The sequence below is a fragment of the Schistocerca serialis genome, chromosome 2 (assembly GCF_023864345.2).
Source record: "Schistocerca serialis cubense isolate TAMUIC-IGC-003099 chromosome 2, iqSchSeri2.2, whole genome shotgun sequence".
NCBI classification, from domain to species: domain Eukaryota; kingdom Metazoa; phylum Arthropoda; class Insecta; order Orthoptera; family Acrididae; genus Schistocerca; species Schistocerca serialis.
This window is the reverse complement of record NC_064639.1, coordinates 386,199,230-386,216,110: the sequence shown is the minus strand read 5'-3', so window position 1 is coordinate 386,216,110 and position 16,881 is coordinate 386,199,230. Positions and strand designations below refer to the sequence as shown.

Below are 16,881 nucleotides of genomic sequence, written 5' to 3'. Positions count from 1 at the left end.
CAGAAAAACGCAGCAAATGGCAGCATGTACATTAAATTCAACTGCAAGTGAGAACTGAACTGATTCACAAAACAACTGAGCTCAAGTTAGGCCAACAACGCACAGTAGTTGGTCTTGGCTAAAGTATGCATGGGCGACAGCTGATAGTGCTTTCGAGATATTGATAATTTAAATCTATCGGGTGTTTTTTTTACTACTGACAGTGCGTATCCCTCTTTCGTCATGTGACTGAAACTCAAAATATCTTTCAATTTCAACCACATGCCAGCTAAGTTGTGTGTAATTTCATTTAGGTGATAGGGGGCGCCCAGATCCCTGGACGCTCCTTTGGTTACGTCCTCGCGTTGTGAAGCAAAGGAAAGGGATGTTCTTGACGAAGTTGGTCTGATGAAAGGCACGTATACTGCTCCTGTGCATATGTCGTCCAGGGTACTGGATCAGTCTTCTTCCACCTCAAAAAGGGCTGTACGAAGAAGAGACTGGTTACACTACTTCAGCACTGTTCCGTAAAAGTTGATGTACACTAGCACTAAAACTGGCTGGCACCAAGGAGTCAGCATAATTTCTCGTAAATGGAATGGAAACAAAAAATTACGAAGACAGACAGTCATTGCTAAAGTCACAGGCAAGTTTAGTCTGTGGTTCAATAATGTTGCGGACAGTTATTGCTAAAATTTCTAGGGAATTCTGTAATGAATAAAAAACCTGCACTAGGATCCTAGAGGGGGCAAGTGTCCTCTCTTGTCCCACCCTGCGAACGCCTATGCTTTCTCGCAATACATTGTATGTTAGCTGCTACAATATTTTCAACAGATGCTGGTCATCTTTAAGTCTTTCAGCATTTCGTAACATTTCCTGGTGATGTCATCTTTCTGTATACGACTACACTGTATGTAAACAGATTCAGAGAGCTTGCAGTTTCACTCAGAACCAGTACCAGATTCCTCATGTGAATAACTAATTTGTGAATGGAGCTCAATAAATGTCTCCACAAGTTCTAAAAATTTTAGTAACTTGGAAACAGTTCTCAGATAAATCTTCGTCTTTGAGTGCTATTTATTTGGTTAATGCCTCCTTGTTAATTGTACTTGGAATTCTCTTTTGCCGCCAGCATTTACATTTTACGTTCTTATTGTTGGCGTAGTTCTAATGCAATAACAAGTATGAGAACTACCTCTATCTGGATAATCTCAGCTGACACTATAACTAAAACCGTGCCATTAGATGTCGCATGTAGGAATGGTAAAAAAGAGCAACAACAGTCCTTGAAGTCCCTTCACAAGTGGTGGCGTCACAATTGCTGCACGTGAAATGCTGCTTACTTTCTACACTCTGTATAATGCATGTTGTTTGCCAGAGCTCTCATTGGTACAGTACTAAAATAATACTCTGGTAAGCTATAACATTTTTCCACCTAATTAATATCGTGTTGGTCCACTTTTGCAATACAATACAGCAAGAATTCTGCTTGGCATGGATTCGACAAGTCCTTCATAGGTTGCCAGGAGTATGCAAAGCCAGATGTATATGTACAGGTCACGCGGTTACAGTAAATAAGGGGTAAGTTGTTTGGGCGCGGAGTTGGCATCCAGTACTGGCCCAGATGTTTCCCCGCTAGGTTCAAATTAGGCAAATTTAGTGGCCAAGACATCAACATGAGTTCACTATCATGCTGCTGAAACCATTGTAGCACGATTCTACTCTTGTGATATAGACTGTTATCCCGCAAGACATCAAATCAAGAGATGTAGGTGGTCCGCAGTAATGTTCATGATGTGTTCAGTTATCACCACAGCTCCCAGGGAAGCCCAGGCGAATGTCGCCCTACAGCCTGTAGCGTCCCACTAGCCCGTGTCTCTGGTGTAACCCATGTTTCGAACAGTTTTTCGGCTTGATGACCCAACCATGGGCCTACTGTAGCAATAAACGTGATTTATCCGTCCAAATAAAACGTTTCCATTCATCCACCGTCCAATCTCGATGATTCCATGCCCACACTAATCGTAATTTAAGATGTTGGCTCAACATGGGAATACGTAAAGGTCATCTTCTGTGGTGCACCGTGTTTAACAGTGTACACTGAGCGATGTGCTCTTAAACACGTGTGCCTGCATTAGCATTGTGCTCTGTCATCAGATCTGCCACAGATGACTGTCTATCCTGCGTTACAGTGCAGGTAAGATTCCGACCTCCACATTTTGTGATGAAGTGTGGATGTACAACACGTTGTCGATTACTCATGGTTTTACCATCCTTCAACCACTTTCCATAGATGCTCGTGACAGTAACATTTGGAGGACCAGCTTCGCCATTTCTGAGACACTCATATCCAGGTTCCGGTCCATAACAATCCGTCCTTTGTCACAAGTCCCTTATGCTAGTGGGTTTCCCGATTTGGTGCCTGTATCGTCACTAGAACGATTTCTAATTAGTCTGCGCTCTTTCCTTATCGTGTCAAATGCCTGAAATGCCACGGCGACTTCAATATTGCAGTATGCAGCGGTGTTAATGTTTTTGCTCATCAGTCTTAAAACCTCTAATATGGAAGGTTAATGTGTGAAAGACCGAGCGTTTCTAATCAAATATCGGTGTTTTAAGGCTTAATTCAACTTACAATTATAAATAAACCATAAATGGAAGAGCACCACAAACAGCTTTTTTTACAAGTGTTCAATGCGAGATTCTTCACACATCAAGTCGATATGTGTGTTCTTCCCAATCCTTGATCAGAATGCCTGGAGTAATTGTTGCAACAACGCTGTCTCTAAAGTCAGGTATATCAGCTGGTAGCGGAGGACATACAAGTGATACTTCATGAAGCCCCAAAGGCAAAAGTAACACAGCATCAGATCGAGTAACTGTGGGTGGCATGTAAAACACGCCCTGTCATCCAGCCACTTGTAGCCAATACAGCGACTGGGTACAATGTGGTTTAACCAATCATATACTGGTTATGCGACTGAGCTGGCACAGCATCTTGCTGGCAAATAAAGTTCTGTGGTTCGGCCTCTTCCAGTTGAGGAAAGAGCCATAGCTCTAGCACATCTAGTAAGAAACACCAGTAAGCCTTGCTTTTCCTTCCAAAAACTGCCCTGTTTGTCATGAAAGAGGTTATTGCCTTCCACATAAGTTAAAAGTTGGCATTTCATTATTGATTCCATCACAGGGATCATATAGAGAGGCCTGTAGCTTGATATGTAACTGTTGTCACTTTTCTTTGCAAACTGGTACAATGCCTGCTAGTCTGAAGAAGTTAGGGAATTCACCAGCAGTTGAACCAAATTACACCCCACAAATCCCCATACTCATGTGTATCGGGTGTTACAAAAGAATATCAGGGTTTTAAGACTTTGTGCGTAGCATTTATTACATTCACCTTATAAATAATACTTCAAATGAAAGAGCAACTCAAACAGTTTTATTTGCATGCTTGTGCGCATGTGAATGCACTGTTTCATATGTCTTCCATTAGAAAGTGCTAGTAGCAAAGATGGCGACTAGCAAACTGAAAGTGTTTCGTGTTTTACATGTCGAAAAGACTAATCTGTTGACACAGCGCAACATGTGTTCCGTATATGGTACCATCTATTTGAAGACACTGGTTGTCTTTGAAAAGGGAAGAGAATGAGACAACCAAGGGTGACTGAAGACTGTGTTGAACAAGAGAGAGAATTTTTCACATATAGCAACAAAAAATCAGTTCGTAAGGCTAGTTGTGAATTAGGAATTTCAGTGACATCTGTGCAGAGACTTTGAAGGAGATGCTTAAAAATATGTCCTGATCATTTCCAGATGTTACAAGCTCCAAAGCCAACAAACTGTGGTTTCATGCCAACTTTGCAAATGAAATGTTGCTTCCTGACAATGAAGATTTTCTGTATAATGTTGTCTTCAGTGATGACTCGACATTTCACCTTAGCAGAAATGTGAACACACATAATGTGCACACCTGGGGGTCAAAAAATCCCTACAAGATGGTATGGTAGCAGCTGAACTCCTCTGAATTGAATATTTTTTCTGACATATTATGGAAGAAAGTTTATGGTCCTTTCTGGCTGTTATTTCGTGCTCAGATAGCCAAACAGTAAGGCGACCGCTCTCGATAAGTGGGAAATCCGGGTTCGAGTCCTGGTGTGGCACAAATTTTGGTTGTTGTCATTTACTTAAACAGAAGATGGTTGCCTATACATTTCTTGTATTTCATAACGGCTGCAATCGCAGCATTTCCTATTCCTTTGAACATGCATGCATGTCTGAAAGAACTTTGGGACGTAATTCGTAATAACACAGGCACTACGACCAATGGCCTCGCTGTTTGGTCCCCTCCCCCAAATCAACCAACATAGGCACTACAACGTCGTAAAAGGGCATCTGTTGATGAATCCTTCTTTAACGATAGAACATTAACTATGTGGATGCAACTCAATGCTAGCAAAAACATTATTATACTTTAAACGTTATTATAATGTCAATTTTATTGTTGTACTACTATTGTATGTTAATGTAATCCTAGTACACTCCATCCCATACTAACTGATCAGTGATACAGCACTGTTAATAAATGGTAAATAGACATTTGAATGCCACAGAGCTTCGCCAATAAATAGTTGTACGGCATAGACGTACCACCCCCTTCCGGAATATGGAGTACAGTGTTTCCATTCATTTCAGAATTCTCACACACTTCTACGAATGAGAATTCTCTGGAATGTAATTAGTTTTTTGTATCAATTTAGTTTATGGCAGACTTGTACACTGAACAATGTGTTCTGAAACACTTGTGCTTGCGCTTCCATTGTACTTTGTCGTCAGATCTGCTACAGATAACTGTCTATCCTCCTTTACAGCGCAGGCAAGCTTCCAACCTCCATGAAAAATGGCGATTTTCGAGTCTTGCATTTCTTTCCCCCTCCTCCACTGGATAAATCTGGCGGATGCCCATGTAGTGCGGTACTAATAATTGCCTCCTGTCTGGATTTTGCCTCTCCTTCCAGTATTCTCGGTACTCATGGTGTAGCCCTTAGTTTAGTAGGAACCCAGAAAATCTTCATCGGCTAGCACAGTGGTGGTTGAAGGCAATGCAGCCAGGAGAGGATTTTGTAGAAATATTCCTTCTATAGTATTCTTCACAGCGATGCCAAGAAGGATTTTAAATCCGCAACTTGTTATAGCACGGATTTATTTCATGCTAGGTGAAACAGTAATTTTGCTAATATTCTTATATCCTTCAGCAGCATTTCTAGTACCAATGAGAAACAAACAATCGATCTGTATGCCCATCACACAGCACCAAAACACAGTACACGAAATGGCGAGCAGCAGTAGACCTTCACAACAAGAAAACGTGAATATTCAGTGTTACAGGAAGTGCTGTGTGCTATAATAGTCTACATTTATGTAGAAGAACGTGAGGAATGGCATAAGACGCAAAAAATTTGACTACTGGAGATTCTTTATTATAAAACGACACGCGTTTGGTCTTAATAAGACTTTTATTACAGTCACACAAGACGGTATTAACCAAGCTGACTTGCCTCAAACTTTATTCTTGCAGCTATAGTTAGTTAGAACTACTGCTAAAGATCAGAACACTGGGTTTAGAGCAGTAATTCTCACGATACATCTTAAAATGTTCTCATTACTCTGACCAGCAATCAGGCGCATCGCTACTGCAGCAAGTGGATAATCTATGATGCGATTGTGTACCTTTGCCGTCTCAAAGTAATTGGTAGAGTTGTCTGCTGCCGGTGCGTAGAAAAATAAAATAGATAAAACCAAGGGGGTGGCTGGAGAAACTGTCAGGAATATGTTGATTGTAATTACGTAGTACGCGAAGTGTAAGTTTGGGAAAATTTTAAACTGGCTTGAAGTTATCGAACGTCTTGTGATATTAATATCTATAATCCTTATTGCTGCTGTTCAATTTATTCTGAAGTGGTTCATTAGCTGACGAGACGTATGCATGGCAAAACTTGTAATGTGCCCTAAACTTTCTGTTATTGTAAAGGAAAACATATTTTGAACAGTTTTACTTCTGTTTTGCGTCTCCACAGCCCCCGGCTCTGGTCTCTTGGGTCAGAATTTGTTCCCGCCTTTGCGCGTACAGCTTTATATTAAAGGATTCTGTAAAAAATACTGTTACTTATAAGGTTGAATTATGTCAGCATTTTTTATTGTTATTCCGATATAATCCCTTTTATGTAGTTAAGATACTGACTGTTCCAATCTGTGAGATATTTCTTGGTGAGAGTCACATTTCTTGGGACATGTATATCAGTACCTGTTTGTGTTTTTTCATAATGCTGCAGTGGAGCAACCCTATACTGTGTTGTAATTACTTTCTATGTTTAGCACTGACCTTGCAAACGACCTGTTTAGAACTTATTTGCTATCCTTTTGAAGTAGGTTTAGTTTTCATATATGTGAGTGAGTGAGGGAGATTACTTTTATGCGAATAGGAGATCAGAAGTCGGCGGAAACACGCATATGTTACTGTGAGTGATACTGGTAATTGTTATAAATGACAAATGTTGGTATCAGACACGAATATTTTCAGTAACTCTTATATTTCAGGTTGTATGCCTCCCTAACATTCTCTATATTAGTGGCAGCCTTTACTCCTTTGGATATCTTTCTCGTCTACCTCTTCCACAAAGCTTTAGCTCAGCGCTAAAGACTTTATTGCCATGTGTGTAGTATTTTCTTATGTGCTCTTATTCGTTGTGGCAGACAGCTTCTTTCTCCATAAAATTTAGTTTATTGGAAATTATTTTCTTTGTAGAAGATTAAGATAAAGTCCAGTTAATAGAATCAATTGTAAAATTAAATTTTTGGGGACATACAGTGAGAGTACATTCAGTGAGTAAAACTGCACATACATGAAGAACTGTAAACATTTTGTACTTAAATTCACAAATTGTTTACCTGATAAGGCACAACTCTCACTACTACTAATGGATTCACATGACAATAACAGCGTCCAGAACAAAAGGTTCCTACTTCAGAGATTAGTGAGAAATTTTTCTGGAGTAAAATGTGTTGTAGGGAAGGAGATGGGGTGGCTGGCCACTTAAAACTTGTGCTAAAAGGAATTCACTTTGTAGTTTCTGCTTCAACCAACACAAGTTTAAGATAGAGCAAATTAAAATAATGAAGAGAAGAAATGTATCAATTACTGATATGCCAATCTCATTTTAACTCTACTGTAAAGGAACTACTAATTGTATAACATTTCATAGGAGAGCTAATATTGGCTGAAAGTTGTATAGAGCAGGGAGATTAAGACTCAGGAGTATAATGATGGTTTATTGCTAGTACAGTATACAGATTATGTTTCTGTGAGCTGCTTGTCTTTCATTAATCTTTACTTGTTACACATCAGTGGAGGTTCACTTCCATGATGGGCTTGAAATAGAACAATGTGTAACTAAATGACTTCTCTCAAAAGTACATAGTTACACACCTTGTGTCCAGTATCAGATCTCTCAAACTGTACCATCAAAGCCGGTAATTCACTCTTAGCAGCAATCATTGCTCAAAAATGTACAATAAGTACAGAAAGTGCTGAACGATAGAAGGTCTAGCAAATGGCTTTTCCAACAACTGTGCAGACTGAAACTAGTCTCAAACAAAAGTAACATCCCTAAAGATGGTACTAACAAGGAAAACTCATCATCACCCGTCTCTCAGGTTTAGTGGTACAGGGGCTCATTGGACAGCCCGACAAAAACTAAAAACAGATCAAGCATGGAAACGGGGGGCAAGTGTACTGGACTGTGAAGAAGAAGAAGAAGAAGAAGAAGAAAAGCAAACTAGAAACAGTGAGTGGTCCAAGAACAAGAAGTGCAATATAGAGCTGCTGGGTAAGCAAATGGCATTGTAGTTAAGTGGGTACAGTGTTGGACTGCTAAGTGGGTGAGCTCATGTTCAAACCTCCCTCGCATCTTTTTTTCTTTTTCCACTATTCACATAATTCAAATTTGTGTCTGGGTCGTAGGGTGACATCCGTTAGCAACAGCGTGGTGTAAGGTAGGGGACCTGTAATGAAAGTTGATTCTGCAAAGCTACTCTATTAGCTGCTGACAGCAAGTGGCTTTGATGACAAGGCAACAAATCAACCAAATCCTTCACTGGAAAACATGTCTGGTGTGTCATACATGGCATTAGTGACAGTATATGTGTTATATGATATGAATCTCTTATCGACGGACGTAATTTGTATGCCTGGTGAGTGAGATATGCCTCCTTGCCCGCTATAGGTGTTTGTATGAATGTGAATGTGATCACTCCCAAGGAAATGGTGAAAACATAGTAGTTTGTCACATAAGCTGCAACAAATGAATGCAACAGTTTCACAGTAACACAGCTTCTCAGTGCTCATTTCAAAACATATGTTTTTGAAGTTGCGTTGTGTTTTGTAAGTCTTGAGTCTTGAATTCCTTTGTTGTAACATAGTTCACACCTGTTTGTTGCCTTCATTTTTGTTAGATGTCGATGTGGTATCTCGCTTGCTCTCACTATTTCACATTTACTTGTGACCGTAATGTGTTCTTTCCATATGACTCGTATTCCATAACCAATGTATAGTATAACAACTGGCTAGACTACAGAAAGAGAACACATTTCAGTGGCCGAACGGACAGTTCGCAATGTTGTGAAAATAAATAAATAGGGCGAGGGAGTTTTGAAGATGGTTCGCCCACTTGGCAGTCAAACACTATTACCACTTATCCATTATGCCTTTGCTGTTTCATGCTCCTTATAATTGCTCTTCTTGTTCTTGGACTGTTCACTGTTTTTATTTTTATTTATTAATTTTTTTTACACTTCAGTACAGCTTCTTGCTATTTTCATGCCTTGTCGGTGTTCAGTTTTTGACAGGCTATCCACTGGGCTGTATTACCACTAAATCTGAGGCGGTATGATGGGAGTTTCCCTTGTAAGAATTAAAACATCTCAGCCAGTCATGATATATTCAACTGTGGCAATGTCCCCCATCAAACTCTTGTTTGTGGTAACAGTGATCTGTAGCATAACCCAAGGTGTAAGATGGATTAGAAGGTTACAACATGAAGTGAAAGAAATGTTGTGGTAACAGACAGATCTATAGCTCAGCCCAAGACCTATGTTCACCCATATTTAATGCATGCAATAAATAGCTAAAACTGTACTGTAGGTTCAGAAAATGTATATTGTGTGATAGACAAATCTTGGATGAGTTTTTAGTGCTTATTGTTTACATATATCATACATCAACTATGAAAAATACAAGGAGTGGAAAGAGGGGAGGCACAGCAAGTCTTACAGCAATGGTTTGAAGAAAGAAAAGAATGAATTGAATTGTGTAGGCCTCAGTTTCTGTTCACTGTCCTGATGAACGGGGTGTGTCGGTGGCCTACGTATATAAACCTAATTCAAAATTATATGATGGACAACATATTATCATTCAGACAAATTTTTAAACAGGCTATGTGTAATCATCAACTTGATGAGTAGTTAATCGATCAATAACTAAACCTAGAGTATGTATACGAAATAAACAGCTGAGTAAACGCAAACTTTCATATCCTTCTGGCATATAGTAGTGTCCACTACAGTGGACAGCTGTCAGTGGTCGCTTCTGTGGGTTTTTCAATCAGTCCTGAGGCTGGAAATGCACAGAGTCCACTGCAGTGGGCACTCCCTACTGGTGTTGTACCCTGCATGCATTTACAGCCTCATGACTGAAATAGCAGGAGAAGTCCAGTCCACTGCAGTGAAAATGGTGCACCACAGGGAAATATTGGTCCACTGAATAAAAGTATTGCGAGCGTGTAGGTAAATTATGTATCATCACAAGTTTTTGTGAATATAGGTCATGAATCTTGCAACAAACTATTTACTTTATGCAAAAAGAAAATTCTCTTGAGAAACCTAAAATGAGAGAGAATTGATGACCAGTTCTCACATTGAGAAATATCTGTTCTGCCAATACAAACACTTAAATTACACACACTATCCTAACTTTCAGAACTCCTCCTATGGCCTGGGTAATCTGTCCTCCCTTTTTAAGCTTCCCAATCTATCCCTCTCTCCTGGCAAAGGAATAATTACTTCCTTCCATTTATTTTCTTGGTACATAAAATTTACTGGGATACTGGAACTACTTTTGCCGTTGCCACTGTCATCCAAATGTCTCTACCACAAAAATTAAATAATTCATATTGAGCTACTTTTAGACTGTGAAATATTTCTGGTATAGTGTTGCAGTATTTATAAATTAATAGCTGCAACTGCTATTTATAAGGCCCAGTTAACTGTGCAGTAGCTCTTCAAGGTTTATGTAACCGTATTCTTTGACTCGAAAAGTATTTGTGTAGTAGTATTCATATCTGACTTAATTGTCATGTTCTCCTTACCATCTGTAAACAACTGGTGTGTCAATAGTTGATCAATGTTTTATGTTCTTTGTTGAAAAATCCTTGAAACTTAGTAGTCCACCAGAATGAAAGTAAGAAATTCCCTCTCTAATGAATTCACTGTTGATAGGATGTTAACCGATATTTCCCTTGCTCTTTTTTTTATTTTTTACAGTGAGACATAAGGCTTGTCTTTTATGTGTTAATTCATTTCAGCAGTGGGCTTACCAGTTAATATTTTAACAGGGTACAATAGTTAACCAAGGAACACACAACGCTACTGAACATTTGGAGGCAGGTTTGTGGGTCTCTGAAGCTATCATATGGAACTGTGGCCCTAAACTTATTTATTAATACTGCAGTCCCTTCAATTTCAATCATGACTTATCAGCTGAAAGTTAACTATTTTGTGGTAGAGCATGCTTGGCCTATGAATAAGACTTTTTTTTTGCATATATTGCTCAAGTAGATACAGCAAATTGATGCACACCTGCACATTGTGGCTCATATGTCCTATACTGAACTGTTCAGTGATAGACAATGCCAACAACTCAGTCAAGGTTCAGGTTTACCCCTAAGCAGAGTTTGTTGTTGGTTCACTTCTCTGCTATTACAATGACCACACACTTGTGTACTGCTGAGTTGCTGGAAACATACCCTTTCTGTATATGAGATGCTTTTCCAGCATGACAGAGCACCATTCCAAATCTACGTGTCAACAACCATCTTGTAGCTGCATTTCCTGGGTTCTAGAGTAAAAGAAGAACTACCCTCCTCCCAGCCCACCTCTTTTTAGATCTCTTGAAAAAAATCCTGAAGAGATAGCTAAAATATGGTTGTCCATGAAACTTTTGTGAGCAGGGACATGAAGTTGTTAGTTTATAAGCTTTCCCAGTGGAATAACTTATGATACTCTTCTCTAGTTTGCAACTGGATCTTCAAGTAAAGTTGCCACAATATTTCGACAGTCCATCTGGCTGCCATCTGCACTGAGAAAGGTGGCACAGTGATCAGTACACTGGACTCACATTCAGGAGGACAACAGTTCAGAAACCGTGTCTAGTCATCCTGATTTAGGTTTTCCATGATTTTCCTAAATTGCTTCAGGCAAATGCCAGGATGCTTCCTTTGAAAGGGCATGGCTGACTGCCTTACCCACCCTTTTCTAACCCACTGGGACTGATGACCTTGCTGTTTGATACCCTCCCCAAAATCAACCAACCAACCAACCAACCAGCTGTCATATTCAGGTGAGACACAGTTGTTGCTGTGTCTCATTGCTTAACTGATCATCAAAATCTTCTGCAACTAAGTATTTTTTTAAATACAGTCAGTGCAAGGTTCCATGACTTGCTCAGATGATAGCCCTTGTTCCTGTTAATAAGAATATCAGCCAACCTAATTTCATTCAGAATGCAGCCCCAGTAATGAGAAGGGGCAGCAACCATCTGTCTCATGTTTCATTGTGTGCCTTAGCTAAGCAATGCTCCACCAATGAGGATTTTTTCCATTTTGTTGTGATTGTATGGAGGTGATCCACACGTTTCCTCAGCAGTATGAATAATTTCAGTATTATACACTTTACCACAGTTGCATGGAATCTTGTAAAAACTGAGCTTCCTTTGTGCCAGATAGTCTTTAACAGAACCTAAAAGCGTATTAATCTTGGATAGCACATGTTGCTGTCCTGCCATATGCTGGGAGTGTACGAGCTAAAAAAGGGATAATTTTAGGAAATTTTAACATTGAGACTGCATTTTGTATTTCAGCCAAGATTAATGTCCTCTTTGGATCTGTTTAAGATAACCTGGGGCTAAGGGAGCTGTTTTTTTTTAATTTTTTTATATATAAATAAGATTCCATGCTACTGTGTTACAGCATACACTGGTCAAATTATTCAGTTGGTTGAGAACAGACATGTGGAGCACTGCTGCCACACGAGATTACAACATACCAAAATATCTGGTTGTGGTGTAGCATTGCGTATCTGAGGGGGGCCAATAAAAGATGAAACAATGCACTGATTTGCATTACATCAAGATGTTCTCAACTGACAGAAAATATCAATGGTTAGTTATGACAACACATTGTTTTTGTTTGCCTTCCCCACCAGCAGCAGCACTACAGTCTTTTCCGATGTTAGCAACATTCATGGCACTTGTTGTATGTGATAAGTAATCTGTGCTGGCATATGAAAGGGTGTCGGTTCCAATTTACCACAATTTGGCAAGACTTGACAACAGCAGCGTCTCACCTGAAGATGACAGACAGGTGGTCTGTTAAATATTGTATCAACATGACTTCATTCAGCTGCAAACTTGAGAAGTATATGGACATGGGATAACTTGCCAGCAATTGTTGTGATATGTGTAACACAACAGGGACATTGTAAAGAGTGTAGCATATTATTGCACACCAATTTCTTATGTGTCTTGTAGCTCATGGCCATCACTGTGAGTATTTTATGTCAGAGCGGTGAATAGTGAACCATTAATATATACCTGTAAATGTCAGTACTGAAGCAAGTTTATGTACAAGTGCGTAAGTAATATATAAAAATCTGTGTAATTAGTAAATAGATGACATTAAAGTAATTAAAAAACAAGAAGACCTAGAGTTGTCTGCAAAGCTTACAGGTTTGGTTTAGCATTTCAAGAAATTATCCACACAGTGCCACACCTCATTGATATCCTGGTGTGATGGTTTATTACTAACAATCATAAATATATATTTTTACATTGAAATGAAACTTAAGACATACAAAGAAAGAGGGTACTTCATTACCTTAATTCTTGTGTTTATGAAATCATATACACATTGAACTTCAAATGACACATGCTCCACAGGTACAAATTTAGCATTGTGGAAAGCTACATTTTGCACTTTAATATTTTATTACATTTTGCATCTGTCTTTAGAAACTACTTCCACAAATGTCAATACAACATACTACAAGGTGTACAACTTTGTTTCTGCCATTTTTACACAACATTTGAGGCTTTAATGAAACAAATTGGTTAAACATGAATCATTTAAAGTATTTCCCATCGCTGGTCACTACTTTCTCCCATCTTTCAGGCAGTGTATGACTCCCGCGTCGAAAAAATTGTTCATCTTTTGAAGCGATCCACGAACCGAACAAATTTGTGACTTCTTCATGAGATCGGAAGTGTTGGTCAGCCAGGGCATGCGCCATTGATCTAAACAGGTGATAGTCAGAGGGAGCAATGTCTGGAGAACACGCGGGTGGGGTAGGAAATCCCATTTTAACGTTTCCAAGTACGTTTTGACCTCTTTGGCAACTTGGGGTCGAGCGTTGTTGTGCTGCAAAATCACTTTATCGTGCCTCTCACTGTATTGCTATTGCGGCCATTTGTCTTTTAATGCTCTGCTCAAATGCATTAACTGTGTTTGATAATGAGCACCTGTGATTGTTTCACTTTGTTTTAACACTTCATAGTACACGATTCCGAGCTGGTCCCACCAAATGCAGAGCATGATCTTGGAGCCGTGAATATTCGGTTTGGCTGTCAACTTGGAAGCATGACCGGGATATCCCTGTGATTTTTTGTTTTTAGGGTTATGGTAATGAACCCATTTTTCGTCTCCGGTCACAATGCAATGCAGAAGTCCCTACCGTTTTTGCCTCTGAAGCAACTGTTCACAAACATACAAATGCCGTTCAACATCTCTTGGTTTCAGCTCACACGGGACCAAAGTACCTTCATTCTGAATCGTGCCCATAGCCTTGAGATGTTTGGAAATGGCTTGCTGTGTCACTCCCATTAATTGTACCAATTATTCTTGAGTTTGACGTGAGTCTTCACTCAGCAATGTCTCCAATTTTGCATCTTCGAAAACATTCTCTCTTCCACCACTAAGCCAGTCTATGACATTAAAATCACCTTTCTTGAAGCATTGACACCACTCACAACATGGTCTTACACTAATAGCATCCTTACCATACGTACTTGAGAGCATTCGATGAGACTCAGCCACTGTTTCTTCATATTAAAACAAAACAGTAACACCTCCCGCAAATGAAGAGAATTAGGCTCATAAACTGACATTTTCAATCAAGAACAACTTTATGATAGACACAAATCAACTAATGTTTGAATGAGGTTATGTTGACCGAGGTCCAAGCTTACTGCCTGACATCTGCAATCTGGTTTTTTTTCGACCGTTGTCGCCACCTTTCGGCAAAAGGCAGAAGCAAAGTTGTACACCTTGTATATATTTTATATCATAATGTAAACAGGATCTCAAACACTTAAATGCGCCTCATCCATTATTTATTTTGTTTGTTATGTTAAGTTAGCTAATAAATGTGATTATGTACATGTAATTGTTTTCAATATTATGAGAAGGAAAGTTGCTACGCACCATGTAGCAGAGATGCTGAGTCGCAGATAGGCACAACAAAAAGATTTTCACACTTAAAGCTTTCGGCCAGACCAGTGTGATTTCAGTTGCCTGAGACTGCAGTCGTGTGTATGTTGCGTTTGCGGGAGTGTTTGTGTGCATATGTGTGTGTCTATTGTTGACAAAGGCCATTGGCCAAAAGGTTTAAGTGTGAAAATCTTTTCGTTGTGCCTATCTTTGACTCAGCATCTCCGCTATATGGTGAATAGCAACTTTCATTCTCATTATATTGTACGGTCCATCTTGGATTTTCCATTGTTCGATTTGTAATTATTTTCACTTATTTCCTATTACATTTTTCCAACCCACATCGACATCTGTGACTGACCTGTGCTGTTTCTTTCCTTCAGTGCATATATAAACCTGTGATTGACCTACATATAAGATCCGTCAATGACTAAATGTCTGTTCAAAAACCATGATGGTTGCTTGTGCTCAAAAGGTAAAGTGCGACATTTTGTGCTAATCTCATATTATTCAATTCCAAAAAAGCACAAATAACTCACTGCCACCAAAAATACACATTATTGTCGTGTACTAATGCAACACTGTGTGTAAAATTTTTGTGTTCCACTTAAAAAACGTGACTGAAGAAAGAACACAGTAAACTAACCAAGAAGCTCAGTTTAACATGTTTCACACCCAGTACGCTCGCTTATTGTGTTGACTTGGAAGAGTAGGATGCTACTCATTTCCCAGTTTGTATACTCTTTGTAAGGGTATTTGTTGCTTATAATAAAAATTGTTTCTGATTAATTTACAAAATCAGAATATAAGGCACTAAAATAATTTGTATGTAGACCTCATCTCTATTAGGGTTTATAGTTGGCTTCTATAATCTGGTACAAAGGTATTCAGCAAGTATTAAAGAGAGAAACTGCTCTGGGGGAAAACTGTTAGTAGGACAAGTTTGGTACTTACATGGCTTTAAGTTGGCATCACTGAGCCCTGATCAGCTGATATATCAACATTATTTTGTTTATAACCTCAAAAATACATTTTAAGATGGCATGTCTGCTTGAAATGTCCACATCAGTTGAATAACGTTCTGTTGTTTGTTTTTTACTTGCTGAAGGTGAGAAACCAAGTGAATATATACTGTAGAATGTCTGAAGTTCATGGTGAAGGTTGTATGAATTGCGCAAATTTTTACAGTTGAGTCGAGCAGTTCAAAAATGGTCATGACAAATGCCATTGTGGCCAACCAGTTGCTGTTTCAACTCCATCACTTGAAAGTCGAACTGATGACATTATTTGTGCTGACCGCCATGTGGCCGTGGATATGGTAGTTGATAAAGTTCAAGTTAGTATTGGTGCAGTTAATAACATTACCTGTAAGAATCTGAAGTACCACAAAACATGTACAAGATGGGTCCCAAAGGAGTTGACGCGGCTACACAAGGAAATAAGGTTGAGCTAAAGGAATGTTATGAAAGAGAAGGTGGGCATCTCAACAAAATTTTGACTTGTGATGAAACTCGGGTTCACTATTATGAGCCAGAATCAAAAAGACTAAGCATGGAGTGGAAGCACACCATCTCACCTGTCAAGAAAAAATTCAAAACTCAAGCATCAGCAGGAAAAGTCGTGTTGACGGTGTTTTGGGAATGCTGAAGGTCCAGTTTTTTCTGATTATCTTGAAGAGCTGCGTACAATGAACAGCCACTACTACATGAATTTGCTTTTAAACAAGGTGAAGCCAGTCATGAGAGAGAGACGACGTGGATCTCAAGAGGAGAGGTATGGTTCTCCAGCAAGACAATGCACGCCCTCATATTGCTCAACCAACCGATGAAACCATTGACAAAATGGGCTGGGAAGTACTGTCTCATCCCCCTTACATTCCTGATTTAGCACATAGTGATTTCCATTTGTTTGGTGCACTGAAGGAGGCATTACATGGGAAGAGGTTCCAGGACAATGAGGACGAGAACGTGAAAAAGTTTGCGAGGAAATTGATTCAAACATCAAGATAAAAAGAGTTCTTTGCAGCTGGAATAAAAAAGCTTGTAGCCCATTGGAACAAGTGCATAAATTTTGAAAGGGATTATGTTGAAAA

The 16,881-nt window shown here is 39.2% G+C and overlaps 1 protein-coding gene across 3 annotated transcripts in view; it reads left to right on the top strand.

Annotated features, from left to right (window-relative positions):
* Positions 1–5,615: 5,615 nt before the first annotated feature.
* Positions 5,616–16,881, top strand: part of LOC126457210 (mitochondrial import inner membrane translocase subunit Tim21) — a 47,860-nt gene continuing 36,594 nt past the window's right edge. Inside the window, exons 1-2 of one of the 3 annotated variants that reach the window (XM_050093315.1) lie at positions 5,698–5,837; positions 15,173–15,264. The gene's annotated coding sequence lies outside the window, so the exon portion shown is untranslated. Of the gene's footprint in view, positions 5,838–15,172; positions 15,265–16,881 lie in introns of all 3 variants that reach the window. The other 2 variants (XM_050093314.1, XM_050093313.1) reach the window with 2 other exon arrangements.